Genomic DNA, 24317 nt, shown 5'->3' with positions numbered 1-24317 from the left:
TTGAGTAGAGATACCTGTGATAGTTCTCATCAAGCTAGTGTGCTAAAAATAGAAATTTAGTCACAGCAGCATGAATGGCAAGAGGGGCTAATGGCCCCAGTACTTACATACCTAGGGTCTCATATAGGAGAGGATAACTCCTCCCACTGCTCATGCCACCACAGCTACAGTTCTATTTTTAGTGCACTAGCTTGGCCAGAACTAAAGCAGGTTTGTCTGCTTGAGCTGGAGGTTACACCTTTCAGCTCCACATTAGACACACCCTTAGTGGCATTCCCAAATCAGTGTTGGAATCAGAATAAAAACCCAGGACTTCCTCTTTAATCATATACCTCAGTCTACTGAACCACAGTTTCTAGATTCCACTGACTTCAATGTGCATTGGCTCAAGCGTTTAATCTATGTCCACTTTTCTCCAGCAGCAAAACTGAGATAATACTGCTTACCCACTTATCTAAGGCTGTGAACAATTTAAATCCTCAATATTTTCAGTAAAAACCATTGTCCACATTTGCCAAATGACTGGAGTTGGCCTTTTTCCTGTAAATGTACAGAGAGCAGAAAGCTTATCTGGTGCAAGTTTTCTGTTTTTTTTAAAGTGAACTCAAACATCAAAAAACAAGAATTATTAAGAATGTATCAGTGAAATTACCAGTGATATGCATTTTAGTTAAAATTATGTTCAATGGAGTTATCCCTTATTTACATTGTCATTGTAACCTTTAGATTAAAAAGTCACTCTTGGAAACGGCTTATGTTTTAAAAATTGCACCAGTCTGTTAAATAGTTCCACAGTTGAATGTCAGCAGAGCCCTTATGACCCAACTATGTCAACATGAGATTTCCCCTTCTGCCATTCTCTCTCCTCACCTAAGTCTGAATATGAAAAATTTAATTAAGCATCCAAAAGCAACAAAGATCCACGAAGAATCCGTAAAACTCATATTCCCTCCATTCTTGCTCAGACTACTAAATGTAGATTCAGCACACATTTTACCATGTGCTGAAGTTTCAATAACACTGCATACAGTGAAAGTCAAGAGAGATGAGTGAAAGACTTTTGGTAACTTGAATTATGGGCTTAAGTCAGATCCTCAAAGCTCAGTCCTACAAATGTCACATTTTGTAGCTTAATTATAAATGAAATATGACTGAGTAACCTGTAGCATATTACAATAGGAATGAGACACAAAATATATGGGACAGAAGGAACAATTGCTGGAGATGACTGTTAAGTAAAATATGAAATGACCCACATTGCCAAAGACAGCAATAGCCAAGAGCTCTGCTTTTGTCAACATGGTGATAATGTGGAGTATGAAAAAGGATTGAAATAATTCCAGCCTGGGTGAGAAAATCTACTTTATAGTTTGGCCAAGGCAAAGTCTTTTTTGAAAACATTGTGATTAATAGAGGTTGATTTTTTCTTATTCACACACACATCAGTAAAAGAATGTTTGTAGACAGAGAGAATTTGGACCAATGACCTATTAGTTCAATAGTTTCATTGGACATATCGGCAAAATTGATCACTTTCGTTAGAACTGTACCAGACCCATCTTCAGGACTGAAATTTGGTATCTATAGTTAATTCTTCAATTTGAGAGTATATTAAATCTTGAGAAATACTGCCAGAAGCCTGTCAACTTTTAAAAGGAAGCCCCAGACAAAACCTCCTGACTGGTCTCTCAACCTTTCCACATCACTAAGATCTGATATAAAGATCAGTTGTACTGTAAAGCTAATGGAGTTAATATTATACCATCAGGCCTCCTTTCTTTGGGTCCTATTAATTCATTATTAAATGTGGCCATGTGGAAATATTTTGAGTTAAATCAGAGTTTACTCTAGAACTGGTTCCATCCAGTAGGAAATTCCAAGATTTTGAAATTCGGTTTCACTCAAATCAAAAAGAAGTCAAAAATCTTGGAATTCGTCATAAATCAAAATATTCTGAAAATATTTTGTTTCAACCTTATTAAAACATTTTTCCAATTATGAAAATGTTTAGTTTTGACAAAGTCATTTTGACATTCTGTTCTAACATAAAATTGAAACTCTATACGTTTTGACAATTTCCCATGAACATTTTGACAAAATTGACACATCCCCACCAAATGTTTCAATTTTGTTAAATCGGCATTTTACAATGGAATACTGTTCTGTGAGACAATTTTCAACTAGCTTTGTATTATTATTTTATTCTTTATTATTTGCACAATTGATGTTGGAATATTGTTTGCCCTGCACCATCCAGCCTTTGCATGTTGCTTCGCTATCAAATGTCTTTCAGCTGTTTGGCAAAATAGGTTTTATTGCTCATAACACATTACATTTCTTCTGTGGAATAGCACCAGATCAGGCAAATGAATAAATCACTGCTTAGGTCAAAAGCAAATAATGGGCCTAATACAAAATCCACACAGGTGCCCTTCAGCACTGGATGGGTACTGGATTATGTAGCAGTGTAATTCTATTGCCTTCAATGGAGTTATCCCTTATTTACATTGATATGAGAACCCGATCAGGTCAAATGTAGAAGAAAACAGGAAATTCTTGTATTGCTTCAAAAACATCCTCATTCAGCTTGACCTATCTGAAGCAGCATTGAAGATGGCTGTTTAGGCACAAGACACTTTTCTTTTTTAAAATGTTCTTTGTAAACATCAAGAATGTTATCCTTTCACACTCAGATCTGTAGGAATTTCTTGTGCAGGGAACAGAGAAGGGAGGAATTCAATCTTTCAAGCAGTTCACTTTATTCTATATACATCAGTCACTTTTGTTGCCATCAAGATTACATTTTTCTTCCAAATGCCAAAGTATAAAGTTTGATGTGTCCTTGCAAAATCTACTGCAATCTGCATGTAAATGTAAATGCAACTACCTTCTAGTGGCCATTCTCATCCCATTTGGAAACACAGCACTTAAGGATTACAGATCCTGTGTAAATGATTTTGGAAAAATGTAAAGACCCAGAAGGTTCAGAAATACCACTTATGCTGTGCTTAAAGATTCAGCTACAGCTCAGCAGAAAGTCTCATCCATGTCTCTGTCTCTTCTTTCCTGGATGATTGCAAATTACTTTCTATGGCTCATCCAAGCCCTAGCTCTCCATGCTCCAGCATGTGCAGAATGCTGCTGCTCACATTAATATACAAAAAGCCACACAACGTATTTCCAATAGCTCTTCATTTTAGGATTCAGTTTAAAATTACTCTCATTAGGCCAGCTCACTTCCCACACATGGGCTCCTCTCACATGCAGAATTAGAACCTCCATGGATCTGCACTTGCTGCATTTCTAGTGCTTGCTCTTGGAAGGGAATGAGAAGTGAAGAGGTGCACAGTATGTCCTGCACAATTCTTTGAAGCAGCAAGAGGTTGGGTTTTCAAAATCAGCCTCACTGAGAGATCGGACACAGAAATGGCTGTCCTCACAGAGGCTCTGTGCCTCATTGCTGGCTGTCCTAGGCCCTTCATAACACATCTCCAGCTTGATAACAGCTCCTTATTGCCAGGGAAACCCTTGCCTGCCACGGTGAGGGTTCCATACAATGTAAGGGTAAGTTACTGTTGATAGGTTCAGCATTAACTTACACATTCAAGTCTTGTGGAATAAAGATGACAATGCTTTGGAGCAGCTGTTCCACTGACCCTGCTCCCTCAGACATACCAGAGCTTCATCCTCGTGGGACCCTTGTGCAGAGCTGGCTCTAGCACTTTTGTGGGAGATTGCAAAAATAAATGACCATCCCCGGTTCCAATGTGTAATCAATTCCCCATCACCATTCGCATCACTGTACCCAGGGCTGGCCTGAGGATTTATGTGAGAAGATGAGTTCTCCCAGCCTCCTGATACTAGGGAGCTGTTCCTGGCACCTACTAATCATTTTATGCTTGTTTACATTTTCAAGCCTAATGTCACCAAAAAAAGGCTGCAAAGTTACTGTATTTATTTTTTAATCTGAGAGCTGAGATCCTCATTTATGATTCTAGTTCCCCAAAATTAAAGTGAAAGCCTGGAATCACAGATCTTGTGGGGCTCAAAAGTGGCTCTACCTTTAGGGAGGAGCTTTCACATGAGAAGAAGGGTGGTTCAATATAGTAGAACAGGAACACAACTCCCACTTCACTCCTCATTGAACCCCCACACCTTGATGTCCAGATATGTGAACTCAACATGCATACTTCTGGATCCAATGTAATTCCATAATTCATGTTACCAGAAAGTTTCCACTTGTTCTGTTGGGCCTTCATTGGATACAGTATAAATGAAACTTCAGTAGAGAGCATAATGTAAAAAAAATTAATAAAGTCAAGCTGTTTTCTAATTGTCCCTTAACAGCATCAATAATAAAGATTCTACAATTAGATCAGAATGTATCTGACAATTATAATGATGACTTACAAAATCAGAAAAGATTCCAGCTGGCATTTTCAAAGCTATAAGCTTGGTAGTGCTAACAGGAATAAATACCTGGTTTTAGTAATTAAAGTGGATCACTGTAACTCAAAACACACAAGGAGCAGACATATTAAGAAATATGTGCAATTTTCACAGTCATTTTTCTGATGGTAACCACAATAGAGTATCGGAATAAGTATACAGTAAATTGCAAGAGGCATGCAATAAGAGATCAAACAAGTAAAAAATCTATTTCTGTGTCAATGGTGAAGGCAAAAATGACATGACACTAAAACAGAATGTAAATTCACCGATGAGATATAATCAAACATTCATAGACTCTCCAAGACCAAATAGCAGCACACAGGTTAACACAACCATGAAGAATTTATCCCACATTATTTCTCCTAATAAACTAAAAGTAGCAAAGAGCAGACAAAGTAAAGATATTTTTGCACCAGAGCCAAGAAATATCTTGCATGCAACCGACAGGAAAGAAGTGGAAATTCTGCATTTGTACAAAGAAAATGGTTAGAGTCTTACAAAGAAAATACATAAATAATAAGTAAAATACCTCTTCAGAACCTGAATCCTTGAAGTAGCAGATCTCTAGAGTATAGATGGCTGTGGAACTATGATGTAACATGAAGGCCATAGAACCAAGAGCTTTTTACCCTTGTTCATACTTCTGGTTTAGAGGAACAGTTACCTTGTGGCCCCTTTAAACCAGCTAGGTTCTTGCAAAGAGGCCACAGACAATATAAGCTTCCCTGAGAATTATCCCTGGCAAAGGAAGTGTTCTGGGAGGGAGTGTTCTAGAGGTGCTTAAGGACATATCTGGGATGGGGGAGGTATGGCTGAGGCAGTTCTGCACTTTGATGATTCTGGCCGCTGACAGTGTCTACCCTCAAAGTGGTTTTCAAATGCCATCTAAATCTGTGTACTGCTATGAAAGTAATTTACATTAACTTCACGTGGCACTTTTAATTTAAAAAAAAAAGCCACCCAATGAGCACCAAAGCTAGATAAGAAAGTGTATGACTAACATTAGTTCTTTCATAATACAGCTGCTGGGTTATGTAAGCATTTTAGGAACTTGCCTGCAGAAACTAAAGCACATATTTTAATATTTCCTTTTCATATCTGCCTTGCTCTGAAGTCTGACACTGCTAAGAATATCGTTTGCTCCCTTCTCAGCCCTTATCTTTGCCAAATTGTAACTAAGAATAGTTTACAGACTGAATTAATGGAATCTACTGCTGTGATAATAGACATTCGGTTCTGCTTGTTGACGAGAAGTGCCATTGAAAATACAGCCCACCTCTCAAGGAACGCAAAGCAAATGAAATAACATGTCAGACAAAGTGATTCATTCACTGATCTATTAAGTGTAAAAGATACATTCCAGTCTACTTCAGAAGAAGGTGTTGAAATGGCATCTATTAATATAGGAATATTAAAGCTTAAAATAAAGGCAAGTTTCCAGAGTACAAACTGCACATTTTACAAGAGGAACATCACTGCTTGTCATTTTATAGAGGGAAGGCAGGTGATAGATAATGCTGAGAAAGCTTGTAAATACTCTTTTGAAACTTTCCAAATGCACAAGGCAATAGTGACCTTAATTAAACTCCACAGAGAAAAGAAAATTCCTGACAATTCCTTGTTAATCAGATTAAAGGGATTCTGGTAACCGTTCTAAGAGTCAGACTATTTGATTTTTAAAGGGGAAACATCTTTTATCTCCTGTTTGCCAGCTTATATTTAGTCTTTAAATCATTCTCTCCAGTTCTAAACTATAAGAGAAAAGGAAGGATGGTTGAGGCACTGGCCTGGGCCTTCAGAGATCTAAGTTCAATTCCTGTTTCTTCCAAAGTCCCCCTGTATCACTATAGGCAAGTTTCAGGCTCTCTGTGCCTCCATTCATGGTGGTCTGTATTATGCAGAATAATACTTCCCTTTCTGAATGGAAGGTGTGAGAATAAATCCATAAGTATGTGGGAGGCATTGAGATACAACAGTGATGGGGCCATACAGGAGATAGAGACCCAGATGAAAACTCTGGATCCAAAAACCCTGGACATTGAAGACGTTTGGCTTCAGAGCTGATCTGACTAGCTCAAGCCCCCTCCCTCGTAACAAAAGCAGCTTTCATTGTAAATCCTGTAACGCTATGGAGGAGTCATCTGCTATTCCTTTTACAATCGATTACTAAAGGTTGACATGAACTAAATTGAATAATTCCACTAGAGACAGTTACTCAAAGGTGTTTCATCACTTACAAATACTGTATATTGCAAAAACTGTATACTACTGTACTATGCAGCCAACAGGCTGCAGTGCTTTGTGTATAAAGTTAACAAGAGTTATTAGGGTGAAAGCACATCATCAAGCTAGCTCTGCCGGTACCTGTATAACAGCAATTTGCAGCCATAAGTAGAATAAACCTTTTAATAAGACTTCTATAATTTGGGAGAGTAGGCCATTCTGAAGAATCACAATGGTCTTATCAGACCAGCTTGCACAGATCTTTACTGTTCAAGAGCTAGGGCTGTTCTTAAAATGTTTTATATCCATTTCTCATTCTGCTGACATTTAATCAATAGATGGCATTTAGAGCCACTGCCAGAACATGCCAGCTAATGCCAAATACTACTAGCATCAGACTAGACAAATGGCAAGTTCAACTTTTTAAAAAGATAGTGGGTGATACATGTGACATATTGCAAGCACATGCAGTACTGTTGAGGAGCATATTATATTAAGTTTATGAATATTTTATGTATCATTGTAAGCCAGGGATTGTATGAAATTCCATGGGGGAAGGGTTACCCCAGCTCTTCCTGGAACTAAAAACAGTTGGAGGTGATTACTGTAGTTCCTGAGATTGTATACAATTCCAGAGGCGTATCCCATAGTGTGGTTTGTATATACTGGTTCAAGCTGCGTTTTCTAGAGACTAGGAAACAAAGAAGAGGGCTTCTGTTATATAAAGACTGAGTTGGGGAGATTCAGGGTCCTCCTTATGATTCAACAAAGACAGGATCTTGAGGTCTAGGGGGATTCCAACCCTTGCTGAAAGGTTTGAAAGACGTTGGCTTACTAGGACGCCTTAAAACTGATGGGTGAGTCCTGCTATGTTTAATAAATATATAGGAACTTTTTTAAAAAATATATTTTCTCTGTAATGCTTTTGTCCTAAGAATAAATATATTTTGCCTTGTGAAGGATGGTTGGTAACTGGCATATCCTGTTGTAGCCTCCTGAAGAAAAGTTAACCACAGGTGCTGGAACTAGTTAGGCCTGCTGGGGAAATTGCAGTGAGGTGCAAAGGGACTGCAAGCCTAAATCCCTGGTCAGGAGGGAGAGCGATATAGGTCTCCAGCAGAGAGGTGACAGCTAGGAAGCCTGAAACCTTAAGTGGATGCCTTCAACAAAGCCAGGGGGACAGGGGGATGGGAAGGGCAGGAAAGGGGGCTGTGAAGGGTGTAGTTAACACAAACTATGACAATATACACTACATAAATCTCTCTTCCTCTCTGGTCCAGCTTGTCAGAGATAGGATAATGGACTAGATGGGCCAGAAGGGCCACTGACCTAATCCAATTTAGCAATTCCTATAGTCAAAGGTCAGAATGGCATTTTGGTGGAAAACCATTTTTTTCCAGAACTGAGACAGAACTGTAAAAAATCTCATATCTACAACTATATCATTCATGCTCTTTTACACAGCTGAAGCTGAAAAAGAATTTGCAAAAGCCAGACATGTAAATTTCTTTTCTTCCCACCCCTAAAAATGTATTTTTATTAAGTTGGTGCAAAAGCAGAGGTCTTCAAATGCAAATATCTAAGTAATCCAGTGTGGGCAATGGAAATAAAGACAGTATGCTCAGTTGTGATCTCACACCAATTTTACAATTCTATAATGCCATTGATTTTAGTGGAGTGACTCCTGATTTAAACCAGAATCAGGCCCAATGTGCATATCAGCTCAACTGAGTTTGGCTAGAATGTTATGTTTTGTAATTTTACTCTATAGGATCAGTCCTTTGAAATACTGTTGGTCTTATTCTCCAGTGACTTGCAGTTTGTGTAGTCATTTACATCTCTGTAACATGAAATATTATCATTCCAATGTGGTAAAGTTTTATGCCCACATTGCACAGGTATAAATAGATACACAAGATGCCAAGCACTGAAGAATCAGGCCCAGTCTTGCACTCTCAGAGCCTGTATGTATGGATGATGTATTGAAAACCTGGTCAAACTTTATATTAGACATTTATTACACATTTATATACAGTTAATAAAGGATTGATGAATGCTTAACAGATGTTATAAACATGATACGGACATGAATAATATGTATATGTAATCCAGCTTGGAGGCACGGCTGCAGCCTTCTCCCTAATCTCCTCAGGATGTGGGTCTTGGGTCCACCTCTAAGGGTGTCCAGTGCCTCCACTCAAAGAAACCCCTCCTAGCGCAGAGAACACAGAGGGCTTGTCCCTTGGGGAAATATTTTACACAATCTCATAAAGAGGAGTGTCAGTTAGAGAACAAATAATAAAAGATCTATCACAATTCCCAGAGTAATAAAACCGCAAATGGAGCTTTTTTAAACATGGGGAACTCAGAATAGGGACCAACAGAAAAAAGAATCAGGATACTAAAATTCTACTCCCTCAACATTTATAGCCAGTACAAAACATCATATGCTCCCTTTCCAGCACTTGCTAGACTTTAGTGATTTTAGGCTCAGTCTTTGATGGGAGCTACAGAGCTGACTGTGATGGCTGGCTTAAAGCACAGTATCAACATAAACAAAAATACGTTCTTACAGAGCCTCCACATCAAGGACAGTAAGAAAATCTTTGTGGCTCTCTGGTCTGAATTCAAATGTTCAGTTAAGATGGCTCTTGGTAACCTGGCCATGACTTTCTTTTCAGACTCCCGGGTTTCTAGTCTCTGCTGAGATAACACTAACCAATGTCCCAGAAATCCCAAAAAAGCTCAAAGTTTTCTCTTGGCTAAGAATGTGGAGGGCAGAACGGTTCTCCCTGGTTGTGATACTTCTTTCTCTGCTCCACTCCAAACAGCCAAAACCCAAAATTAAAACCAAATGCTTTGTCTGAGTTCTAGCTGATGATTGGACCTGGTAGTGTTGCTAGCCAGTTATATCTCCATCCTGGACCCTAAGCTACCTGAGAAATGGAGTTCAAGTCTCTCCAGCCATTGCTTGTGTAGTCCAGGGGCAAGTCCCCTACAGCCTGGCTCAGTGTGATATTTTAAGAGCATCCCCTCTAAAGGAGTTGCATATAAATGGTCATAAGTACAACCTCAGAAGATGTTATATAAGGTTATGAGCCATGGTTATAAGCAATCTGTTGACTTGCTGGAATCAGTCACCATTGATTAACCATTATTAAATCATTCATTAACTCTTTATGAAGTAATATAAAGTGTAACCAAAAACTTCACTGTCAATTTAACATGGAAACAAGAGAGTTTCATTGGTTATAAAAAATGTGGCAGACACAAAAATGAAAGGGCTATAATGGCGCTCAATGGAATGACGTTGTGTAGAAAGTATGGGGAACAAAAACCCATTTTCCATTACCACACCCACACCACTGTTGAGGTGTCTACAGAAACAGAGATTTTGATAAAAAGTTAATCTACATCACACATACAGTCTTCTTCTTCAGCTATCCTGCATTACAAGGATAATGTTTGCACAAAGGGTTCATTGGTGGATTTTTAGGTGGTTAGAGAGCCCAAATCATGCCCTCCAGATTTTCCCACAGAGGTGACAGGTGTAATCATGGAGGAGACAGTTGGTGGCTAGAGTGTTGTGTCCTTTCTTTCCTCCTTTGTCACTTCTGTCTCATGAGCACATCTGTTCTCCTCAAAATGGACTGTAGTTTGGTGTATGGTATAGCACCATTGTGTTCTGTTCTGTGCCAAGTCCTTCCAGTGTGTTGGATTGATACTACCCTTTTTAAGCTGTACTTTCAGTATGTCTTTAAGGCACTTCCGCTGACTTCCACAAGCCCTTCTTCCCTGACTTAAATGAGAGAAGAGGATTTGCTTTGGGAGGCAAGTGTCAGGTCTATGTACACAGTCGCCACCTGAACAGAGTTGGTGTTTCATGACTTGCACTTCTACACTGCTGATGTTGGCTGCAGAGGGAATACTGATGTCATTGTGTCAGTCTTCCCAACTCCTCCTAAGTCAGCGCTGCTGGAACCACTCCAGCCACTTGAAATGTCATCTATACATCACCCAGGTCTTAAACCCATAGAGGAGGGTAGGGATGATAACTGCCTTATACACCAATATCTTGGTGTATGTTTGAAGATCTGTCACTGAAGACTTGTTTAAGTAGTCTTCCAAAGGATGTGCTGTATGGGATTTCTGTGTCAATGCTTGCTGTTTGGGAGAGGTGGCTGCCAAGCTATGGAAAATGGTCATCATTTTCCAGGGGTTCTCTGCCAATAGTGATTTGTGAAGTACACAAGGTAGTTTATGCAGGTAAGGACTGTTAAAGTATCTTTGTTTTTCTGGTGCTGAAAGAGAAACCAAGGCATCTACAAAAAGATTTAGGGTGCTTTGCAGGTCAGCCTTTGTGTGTGCGCGAGGATGACGCAATCATACATATTGAAGGTCAGTGATAACAATTCTTGTGATCTTAGATTTTGTTTGGGGACTTCGGAGATTGAAGAGTTGGCTGTGCATCTGATACTCAGTCCCAATTCCGTCGGGAAGGTTGTTGAAGATGAGAATCAGGATCATGGCAAGGTAAATGGAAAAGAGTATTGGAGCAATGACACGGCCCTGCTTGATACCAGTGCAAATGATGAAGGGCTTGGTCTCTGAGCCATTGGCACAGACAGAGTGGTGTCAGTCATACTGTCATGGAGTAGTCTAATGATGGCAATGAATTTCTGTGGGCAGCCAAGCCTACACAGCACTTTCCAAAGGGCATCACGATTGATAAGAGTCCAAGACCTTGATTGGGTCAATGAATGCCATGAACAGTTTCTGGTGTTGCTCTCTGCACTTCTCCTGAATCTGTTGCACCACGAAGATCATGTCAGTTGTGCCTTGAGGTGGCTTGAAGCCACACTTTGATTCAGGGAGAACTACCAAGGTATTGCACTCTTCTCCATAGCAGGGAAGATTCTTGCCTGGATCCTACTAAACACATAATACATATAATAAACACATAATACTCATTCTACACACAGAACATCCAAGAATCTGGTTTGGAAAGTAAATTTTCTGTGCCAAGCACTTTAAGGTTGCCATGGAAAAACAAAAGCCGGTGCGGTGACCTACTGGTATCTTTCAAAAATACAAATTCAGAAGGCTGAATTACTTAACTCAATAGAATTACTGTCATTCCATTTTCTGGTAATTACTGAGGAATCACTGGAGATTTATTATTATATACAGTACATTATTGTCAGAGGATGAATTAGTTTTATAGTTCTTCTGTTACTCCAGACAGCTTGGGAGGAAATGAACCATTGTATATTACGATAGCTTTAAGAGAATGATCAGGTTAACGTTGCTAATCCTAACTGCTATGCCATTGTACTGGCTGGTATTTATGAACTCTCAGTGTGTATATGAAAGTTGTGATTGTTTAAATCTGAACTAAAGAAAACGAGGCTAATGAAACAATGGAACTTGAACGGCAGGGAATCAGTGCAAATATTATGGAAGGTGGGAGGCTAAGGAAGAGTCACAGAATTTAAGATTGTCAAGAGTATGTATTAGGATTCGCTCTGAGTCACTTAAGCACCAGTCCATGACAGCACTTAAACACGTGTACTCTCACTGTAGACAATGGAAATGCTCTCATGCATAAAGTTAAGCATGTACTTAAGTATTTTTCTGGATTAGGATCTTAACTAGAATATTTCTGCGGACTGCTTACTATCTGATACTTTTCTGAGGATTATTTCATAGTTGGTACTTTTTATCAGAACATCTTGTAGTCTATTGATTTTTAAGTAATGCTGTATCGGCAGTTAGACGAACTAATTCCAACTCTATTAAACTGATTTAGTTTAATTAAAATTGAAAAGGTGCAAAATTTAATAAGTACTTAATTTGTAACACCTATATTTTGCATTAAAATAAATTGCAGGGATGCAATATAAATAATTAAGCAATTCACTTTTGTTGCACATAAAATAATTTATGTCAGGATTTTGCAACCTGTAGGTTGTGACCCAAAATTGGGTAGCTAGAATGTGTCAATGGGTCACATGGTGGCTCCAGTGGCTCCCGGGGCTGGCTGGATTTGGCTCCCCACTCCAGGCATTGTAACCTAGTGCATGGGGTCTCAGTGCTACTCAGGTCTGGTTCAGAACATCCAACATGAAATTCCATGGACTGAGTTTTTGTGGGAATGAAAGGAAGGAGTTGGACATTCTACAGTGCTCATTTCATTGCCATGATGTGAAACACCTCCGTCAAAAGAACATTTCTCCTCAAAATATCTCATCATCGACATTTCATCATTGATCCTTCTTACAGTTACAAAAAGGTTTTAGGCTTGTGACTCCAGAATGCACAAAATCAAGAATGGATGCAATAGGACATCCAAACACAACACTTTGAAATCACAATTTATAGGATGTGATCAAGGCACAGATCTCTTCCCCATTTGGTACATATACAATTTGGAGTTATACATGCATCAAGTGTAACAGAGTTGAATTTAGTCTTCAAGATCCCAATTCTGCAAATTTTGGCAGTTAGTGCCCTCACTATGCCTGTGCACATCAGATTGCCAGACAGAGCCAGTTGTACAATTTGTGAAGTGACCGAACTTTTGCCACAACAAAATATCCATGAGACATGACCAAAAATAGATTTGCTGCATGATGCAATGTTACCACGACAGAAAGATGTGATATCTTAATTCCTTTTCATGCCAAACTCTTTGCAATCCCTTTACTTATTCTAGGGCTGGTTTTCTAGATCAGCCGTGTCTATAATGTTGTAAGATGCGCAAGAGCAAAATCAGACCCTATGTACTTTAATCCTAGCTTCTCATAGATTTCCTCTCTTTGTTGGATTTACTCCAGTTCAGGTCAGAAATCCTGGAAATGTTGTTTAAAAAAGAGGAATCACTGTTTTTAGGTCATGATCTTGTTGCTTTTTGTAGATATATGGGCCCATGTTGAGCTTCATCAAAGTCAATGGGCTCTGTAGGACTGCATAGGTCCATTTGCATGGGTCACATTGCAGGGATCAGGACTTTAGCTGGGTTTCCTGAAGTTCTCAGTTTATGTTTGTAATTATAGTATCTAGTCTGATTTCATACAACATATTCAAATATATCAAAGGAAATAAGAAGCCACATTGTCAACAACATGTAACACCAAGATAAAATAAAAAATGCTTAGTGGGATAAGTTCTGTATCAGAAAACCTACCATTGAGAACTTAGTACTCTCTTTAACTGGTTGTGAATACTTTCCCAGCTCTTTTGTTCTTACGAAAGAATTTCTAGCCCTTAACCTATTTCCTACACTGTTGTAAAGATAACCTTCCTGAATTGTTTGATTAATAACTGCAATATGATAAACATTTTCTTGTATGCAAGATGTCATCTTGAGTGTCTCTACAAAGTTGCCTGGGCATTTTAAAAATTGGTTTAAAATATTATTCCCCAGAACAGTTGTACAGATGTCAGCAGCTAGTGTGGATACAGGACAACCCAATTATCTTAAATCAACAAATGCTTTTCAACCTATGTTCAATATTACTTTCACAGCCTGATATTAAGTATTTTAGTGGGATAATTTTAAGAAGTGCACTAGCGAAAGAACAGTTCACTGAAAATTTTGAAACATTAAGGAAATCATTTTTATATACCACATCTGGTTCTCTGCCATTAGTATCTTGAAGTCAAATCACCCCTGTGCAAAGGTCTATAGACCTTGGAGCTCTTAAGTCCTCTATGAGTTCTATGCAAGAATTTGTGCAGTTTTCCTATATAATAAATTTATTTTATCTAACAAGGGACATTGCCTTCCGATGGGTCATATGTTCATCCTTCTCCTTTGGAGACATCTTAGCTGCGTGGTGCAGTCATACAAGCTGTGCACATATTTACATTCGGCACTGGCTAACTAGCATGCATAAGATTAGAGAGGGTCTCAAATAAGACTCACCAAATGCAAACCACTCACCCTACACTTTGAGTAAGTTTGAATCTGGGTCAGATTCAGAACTAAACTTTGCATCTTGGGTCCATCTCTAGATGAAACAGATGTGAACTTTTGTCCAAAACTGAAACCAAACTTTTAAAGCTAAAAGAAGCTCAGTTATCTGTTTTTTTGGGGAGTAGTTTCATTTCCACAAGCCTCTTCTCTTTCAGGTTTCAGTCAAGAGCAGAAACATAAGGCCCCAAATAGCATTTGAAAGGCTAATGCTGTCATAATTCCAGAGCATCCAGAATCAAGAAGTACTACAACTCCTGTGACAAAGTCTGTTCTCATGCAATTTCCAGTGCAATTTGTAGGCCCAAGAAGTCGTAAAGTTCAGATCGGCAACCAAATATCCTGGTTATTAATTAAACTGAACCTCCCTTTATACCAAGCCCACTACTGTGCACTATAGCATGTGAGAACTTCCAAACTCTGGATGGTCATCCACTTCTACTTTACACATGTTACTCATGCTACATCCAGGTGAAGTTCAGCCCATTGTAGAAGGTCACATAAGGCCCTCTCCATCACTCAAATTCTATTTAAGCCTTTAATACAGGGTTTAAGAGCAAGTCCTCTGCACTGGAGTGAATTATACCTTCTGTGCATAAATAGCCACACATGCATGCTCCCAGTTTTTCATACTTATGTATATATGTATATATATATACATATACACACACACTGTTTAATTTAGCTCTTGAAGGTTATAGGCTTCATCTTTTTGCCCCAGCTGCTAACAATTAATAATAAATGCCTGTGTAAATAAAGAATGATGATTAATTGATACGTGGACAAGAGGATTCATTAAATTCTGTTATATTTCTTAACATATTGTGGACAATGGGCAACTTTCAAACAAGACAATGGAATTTCCTATTTATTTCTGTAACAGCAACTGAAATCTTTATGGGTAAAGTGGAACAATGTTTTTAATCAACTTTGTACAAATAACTGTGTGCAGATGCTGCAGAGAGGACATATTGCTTACCATAGATAAAAATGACATACAGTGAATCATTCAACAAACAAGTTCCAGATATCACCTTCACTACAGATTATGAAACAGATCAAGGACTCTCTTTCCAGGATGTGGGAGTTTTATGGAGTGCCCGTAACACATTTAAAACACTACATGATATGAAAAAGACAGTGCTTCAGATACTGCAGACATAATCCAACACTGCTAGCACTTGTCTATAAAAGAAAAGTTTTATATTACTGATTAATAAAGTACACAAATTTTTAGAGTGACAATTACCAATAAACTTTGGAAATACCTTTACCTGTTTTAGGGTCTTCTATAGCACCCATCATCATAGCATCTTCATAGATAAGGTAATGGTGTACTTAGTGTAGAGGTTCTCAAACTATAGAGCATGCCTCTCTGAGAAGTCATTGTCATGGACAAGGGAGGTGCCAGTTGCGTTTCTTTGGGCCAAAGGTGTAGTTCCTGCCCAGCACAGCAAGAACTCTTCCACCATGATCAGAAATGCCACAGAAGGGAGGGGAAGAGAGACCTGCAGGACCACACTGGCACAGATCCCAACAGTAGCTTTTCCCTAAAATATTACTGCCAATGTGTGCACATGTGTGATGTAGAAAGTGAGGCCACCAAGGCTTCACTGCCCCGAGATGGGTTGGGCAAGTGGGAGGTGCAGTGAATGTATTTACACACATGCCCTCTCAGGGTACGTCTACACTGCAATAAAAGACTCAGGGCATGGCCGCAGTTGGCCTGGATCAGCTAAATCAGGCTTATGGGGCTCGGGCTGTGGGGCCATAACATTGCAGTGTAGATGTTTGGGTTTGGGCTGGAGCCAGCCTCTGCGATCCCACGAGCAGGGAGTGTCTCAAAGCCCAGGCTCCAGCATGAGCTGGAACATCGACATTGCTGTGTTTAGCCCCGCAGCCAGAGCCCTGCAAATCCGAGTCAGCTGATCCAGGCTCTGAGAGTTGGTGCTACAGGTTTTTTATTGCAGTGTAGACATACCCTCAGAGTCTCCCTTATGCAGCCAGATGGGCTAGGGTCTCCTGTACCCAGGGCCAGATTTCCAATTAGGCCCAGTAGGCATGTGCCTACCGGTGTACTAGGGGTGCCTAAAGAGTGCCAGATTACCACACGAAATAATGGGGCTCATGCCCAGGGGCCCTGGACAATTTGGGGGCCCCACCCCCTACTCCTTTCTCCCGGGACCCTACCACCCTTCTTCTCCTCTTCCCCTTGAGGCCCCACCCCCTGGCCAGGCCAGAAGCCAGAGCGCCATGGGGTGCACATATTCTCCCTGCCCCGAGCTGGCTGAGCCAGTCACCCCAGACCCTCTTCCCCCGTTACCCTGCATGGAGTTGGCCTGGCCAGCCCCTCTCTCCCCCATCATTTCCGCCCCCCCCTTCCATGGGGGAAACACAAAGGTCAGATGTAGGCAGGGATGTGCTGAAGATGCTGTGCCTAGGGACATTAAGATGTAAATCCACCCTTGCCTGCACCCTTCAGGGATCTGCGGCTGGGGTGCAGGGGATGACAGAGCCTAGGAGATGCTATGATGTATGGCCTGGAGGAAGGGGAGGCCCTGTTCTGTGTGGCAGTTCTCACCCTCCATTGCAGGAGCCATGGGATGAGGGAAGGAATCGTGCACATGCAGTATCCTTCCCTCAGCTCTGTGCGCCTCGCACTTACCCACTCACACCCCAGCTTCAGAGACACCCACTCCCTACACAGAGTCCAGCATATGCCTGAGCATTGGCAGCCAACCATCACGTCCTTCTGTAACTAAGGAAGGGGGAGCCATGCTCATGCTTTTTGGGGAGTTGCATGTCAGCATCTTGGCATCAAGGCACCAGCTAGACAGGGTCACAATGAGGAGTCAGGAGCAGAGGCTGGTCAAAATCTGAGACCTGTCAAGCAACAAGGAACTGCAGCACAAAAATTTTCACAAATGCCAGTCAGAGATTTTTGGTTATCAGTGGGACATGAGTTCCTAAATTAAGCCACTGAGCTCATGAAGTCCTCATTCCTTTTTCATCAGCCTACTTATGTGAATTATTCTCAGCATTGGCTGCAATCTAAAGCAAGTATCAATCCAATGTTTCAATAGAAAATGACTTGCATCTCTGCCTTTACACATTGCAACCCCAAATTCCACTACCTTGTTCAGCTAGGGAACCAACTCACTCCTCCCACTGATAAAGTTGGATTGGTGGATACTGACAATCTATAACAGTTTAGTGTTATGATTTCCTAAAATGTTTGTGCAGGTTTATTTTAACTACTGTGATCAAAGTTTGAGAACCTTCCCTTAATGGAATCTTCTTCCTGTAACCAGTGAAGGAAGAAGAGGAGATCAGCTTGGATTTGCATCTGTTTTGGTTTTTTTGCTCTTTGTTTTGGGACTATTGGATGGAATTGTTGGTTTGGTATCTAACTGGTGATAGTGGGAAAGTTTTCTCAGAGAGGAAGGTCTTGCAACATGCCATAAAGCTGGTTCAATTCCAGATTCAGCTAGATTTCTCTGGGAGCTCATTCCATTGCCAGATCCACTCAGATAAGAACACTTTGGCCCAGATGCTCTGTGTTGAGTTTCTGCAACTCAGCCCTAGCGTACACTTACGAGATTCGGCGGCAGTCAACAGGAGTTACACAAGCTATGCAGAGTAGTTTGCGTAACTCCCATCATTTGCTGTGCTTCCCTTCTGCGCGACATCTTCATTGCACTGCTCCAATGGTAACCGTGTTCCCGTCAACGCAGCACTACACCACTTCAGGGGGTGGTTTTACTGCGTTGACTGAGCAGGTCTTCACTCACCGCTCAGTCGATCCAGATAGGTCAATCTGATGGCTGCGACTTTGCCGCCGTCAGTGTAGACATACCCTCAGCCACAACTCCTTGATTCTGAGGATTGATCTGCACTGCCCTGAAATCTGCACCCACTACAAGACTTAGACTCCTAAGTGTCTAATACACCTTTTAAAATGGAATTTAAGCTCCTAAATCACTTATGCACTTCTGAAAATGTTATTCACAGCCATAAATCTACTTTTCTTCTCTTTATCCTCTTGCACCCTCAGGTGCATACGGCATCCACCAGTTTCCACCATTTATTTTGTGCCTGTGCTGGTCTACTCAAGCTTCTGAATGTCAAGTTGATTGTTCAGCTTCTTCCTCAATTGTTCCACATAATGGTTCTCTAGGTCACCCTCTTTTTCACTTTCCAGCTGTTTCCATGTTGTCACTTGATATGGAAGTCATGTTGGTAGCATCATTAAAGTGTGTCTGATTCATGTCCATTGTCGTCTTCTTACCAAGTTTGATGCTTTAAGTTGGTGCGCACTAGTTAGCATTTCAGATGTTGTAATAATTTCTTTCCAATGAAAGAAATTCAGAGTTAAAGGTACACATTAGCAAGAAACCAAGCTCTTGAAAGTAAGAAATCTCAAAATTAAGGCAGCCAAACTACTTTAACTCTACCAGCCTAGGTGGTCAGAAACCAGGGTGAGATGCAGAATAGGAATGTAAATAGAATAGAAGAGGGCTTATCACATTCCTTTCTTTCCACGTAGAGTATAAAAAATATGCATCATAAAACATTGATTTTACAATTTGTTTCTTACAAACCCTAAGTTTTTCTCTTTTCAAGCAAGTACTTTAGTTTCAGGATCAGGTCGTATGCGGATTGTAATATGATATACTAGCTCATCATAGACACAAACAATCCTACATTCACATCGTCTTACCTATACTTGGCACTGCCCACAAGCCCAAAGATGATGTGACACAGCATGGGGATCAAGTTGTAGCCTGCTTGCTGCAGGCCCTGCTTCTAAATCAGTCTGTGGATCAGCCTGCAGCATGTTCTCTCTGTATCAGCTTCCAGCTGGGCTGACCACGTCCTCCTTCCCTTTCTGCCAGGGCACCATTTTAACCAGTCCGTGTCTTTTGATCTCCAGATTCTCATCCTTGGCAAAGAGCCCTGTCACCAGAGCTTAGGAGTTCCTCTGCATGGCTATAAACCTGAATATTGTTTGAGGAGTAATCTTTTCTAGGCCATTGTTCTGCCTTTCCTGCCCGGTTCCTTTAACAAAGGCTTTTGACCTCCATGCATTCTGGCAGGATAGTATGACCCAGATCCACTGAAGGGTATATGGTATTTATAAAAAATAATGCAAATATTTCCCAGTTCTCCACATGTTGTATATGAGCACTCAGGAGTCTATAAAACAGCACAATCACTATACGATTAAAGCATTTTAGGTTTTTTGGCTACTGATAAAATGCAATTTATGGGTGGATTAGGTAGTCACTGGCACCAAGTTCTGTATGAGGATCTGTGAATTAACTCAAGTGAAAATGAGTTCTGCTCCATTCTTGACAAAGCTGAATTTGGGTCCTTATTCCCAGCTTTTAAATCATGGTACCAGCTCTTAAAATCCACCACTGTGGATTCCACAGCTTTTCTTGGTAACCTGTGCCAGAACTTAACTATCCTTATAGTGAGATTATTTTTCCTAATATCTAACCTAGATCTCCCTTGCTGCAGATTAGGCCGATTACTTTGTCCTACCTTCAGTTGACATGGAAAAACAATTGTCCTCTTTATAACAGCCCTTAACATATATGAGGACTATTATCAGGTACCCCCTTAGTCTTCTTTTCTTAAGACAACACATGCACATTTTTTAATCCTTTCCTCATAAATCAGGTTTTCTAAACTTTATCATTTTTGTTGCTTTCCTCTGGACTCTCTCCAGTTTGGCCGCGAATTTCTTAAAGCATGTCACTCAAAACTGGACACTGAGGCCTCACAAATGCCAAGTAGAGCAGGATAATCCTTTCTCTGCCCTCTCTTCTGTCGCACTTTTCCATGAACATGAATATAGTATTAATATTTTTTTTAAAATGGTTTCAAATATTGCTCAGTTCAATAGAAGTCAAAATTACTTGCATAAACAGCAGAATTGATTAAAGCAAAGGTGTTATCATTATAGGTACAAAACTGTTGAGATAACATACAAACACCCAGAACTACTTTGCATGTTTCCACATTCCTTGACAAACCGAGGGCTGGCATTTCTACGATGGAATTTTGATTTGAAATTAAAAAGGAAAGGAAGGTGGAGAAATTCTCACCACAGATAGAGTTCTCCAAATTCCAGAGTATACCAACTGTCATTGTTCCTGTACAAGTCACACAGCAACACTAAAGACACCAGCTGGTTTGACTAACTGTAGACAATAGAAATAGGGAAGTATTAATTTAAGTAGTTTATGAGCATTGTAGTGGTGCTCACTGTTCTCTATTTTAGAAGCTGTCAAAAACTACTCAGAGCAGCAGTACGCATTAACTCAGCACTTGTATGTTTGCATATAGTTAATAAACAGGATTTGGAAGCCAACTGTGCCCAAGTGGTGTCTTTATTTTTCTGGAATGAGCAAAAAAATACACCAATCATAACAAGTGTTTTTGTATCTTAATACAATTAAACAAATGCTGATAACATAGGTGATGATTTTTTGTTTTGTCGGTGAATGCCCTCCCTGGCTCCACGCCGCAAAGGATTGCGCAGGGTCAGAAGACGACAGGCTGTGCCGGGACACGAGCCTCCCAGCGCTCCTGATCCTGCCTCTGCTGCCGGGACAGTGGGGGCAAGAAGGGGGTCCATGGGCAGCAAGGCGGGATCAGGACTGCTGCGGGTGGGGAGGGTCCAAATGTGGCAGGGTCAGGAGGCAGCAGGCTGGGGCTCGAAGAGGCCAATTTTCCAGCCAGGGAGCCCAAACCACCCCATCCCCTCCCTAGCCCTAGCCCACCCAGGCTCCCTCTGGAACTTAACTGCTGCCTGGGGTCGGAGGAAGCGTGGCTGGGAACTGCAGCCATGTACACGCCATCACCGAGGGAGGCACAAATTAATGCAGAGAGGAGGAGGGGAGGCATTGCAGGCAGGGGGGCCCCAGCCACAGGTGAGCAGCAGGGGCTGGTTGCCATGCTGGGCATTAGCACAAGTGCCAATGCCCAGCATGGCAACCAGTCTAACCCCTTAAGCTGCTTTTTTTTGTTTTGTTTTTTGTTACAGTGGTGGGGGGGCATGGCTTGAGAGTTAGGCCCCTGCCCCTCTCCCTGGCTGGGTGCTGCCCTGAAGCTGCCAGAGGCTGGAGCAGTGGCCTGGGGTCAGAATGATTCAGCCCTGTCCTGCCAGAGCCAGGAGGCACCACGGGTGAAAACACACTTCTCAGCTGATTGATTTAGTCAGGTTAAATCAAACAGCTAATCAGCAGCCAGGTGAGTGGGGCAAGATGAACTGCAGCCACAGTCCCTGGGCGAAATAGCTGATTGGCAGACTCTGCCAATAGTTAATCACCCCGGCCGTCCCAGTCCATGCTGAGCACCACACTGTTTTCTGTGGGTAATGGGCCCCCTGGGCATCCCCAAAGTTGGTGGCTACGGTTGATAAATTTAATAATTTTTCCGTTCTTAATTCATCTAACAAACTAATGTTCCTACAGCTTTCTTCATTTGTAACTATCATTAATTTCTGTGGAAACGTCACAGCTGGATTTGCAGGAAATTGGCTGGATATTGCTTTTTGTTAATTTTTACATGCATATTTTCTGTTTTCTAAACAGAAAATAGAACATAAAAATTGGGATAATATATATGTTACAGGGACATGTCAGTGGGGTGACCCAATGTATATTTTGTCACATACAGCCAGTCAAGCCACAACTCCATATTCAAAGGCAATGAACAATACAGAAGTGGAGTGGGGATGTGATGTTGGTGCACATTGGGCACAAATGAAGCCTCGGGTTGGAGACGGAGTTATCCCAACTCCTTCAGACCAGTCTGATAATTACAGGGACGTGTCACTTTGGGTGATCAGCCAAACCTCCACTTTTTGTTCAAGCCCTATGGACAATGTGGAAACAGAGTGGGGATGTGATGCTCCTCAGAACAATCTGATGATCACAAGGACATGTCACTTGGGGGTTAAACAAGTGATTTTGTTACAGTATGTCACAACCCAATTCCTTACTCAGGGCCATGAAAAAAATAGCAGTGGGGCGTTATTCTGACGTGTCAGCATGTTACTCAAGAACATAACTTCTGGTTGGTGAATGGCATGTCCCAGCCCCTTAAAAATTGTCTGATGTTCATGGGGATATGTCATTTGGAGTCACCAGAGACTTATTTTGTCACTTACAGTAAATCAAAACCCAGGCTCTTATGTAACTTGTGTGCGGGCTGCAGTTTACTTCATTGCCCTTCTCCAGTGCCTAAAAATCCAACCCCCATAGAAAAGCTCCTGGAGACACAGAATTCAGTCACTGAGGATTTTCACCAAGGATTGCACAGGGTCAGCCTCCTCACAGTCAAGTCCAAAAGAACAAAAATAATTAATTCTTAAGTACCAACTTTATAAAATCTTATGATAAAGAAACAACTTAATTTTTAAAACATAACATGGCTATTTTATAAGCAACATAAATTGTCTTCACACTTATACATAAACAAATAAAGAAAACAAATTCAATCTAAAACAGGTCAGTCCCCACAGAAACACTGAGAAGAAACTCAGTTTACAAAAGCATAGGTTTATCTCACGTGCGTCTGTTAGAGTTTTAAGAATGAGAATCCTGTAGCACTTTAAAGATTAACAAATTTAACTTCTGCAGGCATAAGCTTTCGTAGGCTTTAACACACTTCGTCAGATGTAAGGAATAGAAATCAGATAGGAGGTATATATATACACACACATTTAAGGGTAAGGAACAACAATGGGGAAGTTAGGTATAAGAAAAGTCCACTCAGTAGTTGAGGCCTATTCACAACCATTGATTATGAGGTAAGAATGGGTGAACAGTGACAATTACTTCTTGTAATGAGATAACCATTCCAAGTCCCTATTTGGGCCCAGTCTGATTGTGTCAAGTTTGCATACGAGTTCCAGTTCTGCAGTTTCTCTTTGAAGTCTGTTTTTGAAGTTTTTTTGTAGAAGTATAGCAACTTTCAAGTCAGCTACAGAGTGTCCTGGGAGATTGAAGTGTTCTCCGACTGGTTTATGGATGTTACCATTTTTTATGTCTGATTTTTTTAGTTTTGATCACCAAATCCATAGTCTGCTGAGTTCAAACACAACATCTTCCCTCCACTAGCCTGTAGAAATTTTCAGCTGGAATCCATGCAGACTCTCCTCCTTCTCTGCTGAAATCACTCAGTTAGCCAACTAACCAATTACCCAACTACTCAGTGAAATATATAGATTTTTTTTTTTTTTTTTTTTAAACATTCTGCAAAATGCTTCAGAGTTAGGGAAAACAACCTGCTTTCTGGTCCTGGGCTTAGCTTCTTCCCACCCACACAATGCACACAGCCTTTTGTAAAGCAGCTGCCCTGACTACTTGCCCTCCTGGAGTCTCAGTCCAGCAATGGGGAACCTATTGAGCATGCCCAAAACTATCACATCCAATTCCAGAAACGTCTGTGTGTGATGAGCTAATTGTACATGTACCTAGCAACGATGAACCAGACAGGGTTCTCTGCTTGGTGTTCCCCTCAGGTTCCCTCTGTTTAGCCCTTTGACTTTCATGCCTGTTCCTGTTTTTTCATTCATTGTCCCCTGTAACCAGCTGAGTCCCAGGCTCAGTAGCTCATCCCCTTAGGCTGGGGGAGGAGCTTTCAGCTGTGG

The 24317-nt window shown here is 40.8% G+C and overlaps 1 long non-coding RNA gene across 1 annotated transcript in view; it reads right to left on the bottom strand.

Annotated features, from left to right (window-relative positions):
• Positions 1-7818: 7818 nt before the first annotated feature.
• Positions 7819-24317, bottom strand: part of LOC137166224 (uncharacterized) — a 37686-nt gene continuing 21187 nt past the window's right edge. The window contains exon 2 of the long non-coding RNA XR_010923595.1: positions 7819-11607. This is a non-coding gene — a long non-coding RNA (uncharacterized lncRNA). The remainder of the gene's footprint in view (positions 11608-24317) is intronic.

This window comes from Emydura macquarii, unplaced genomic scaffold, assembly GCF_026122565.2.
Source record: "Emydura macquarii macquarii isolate MOO-44397 ecotype Brisbane River unplaced genomic scaffold, CSIRO-AGI_Emac_v2 contig_318, whole genome shotgun sequence".
Lineage (NCBI taxonomy): Eukaryota > Metazoa > Chordata > Testudines > Chelidae > Emydura > Emydura macquarii.
This window is presented reverse-complemented; position numbering and strand designations above follow the sequence as displayed.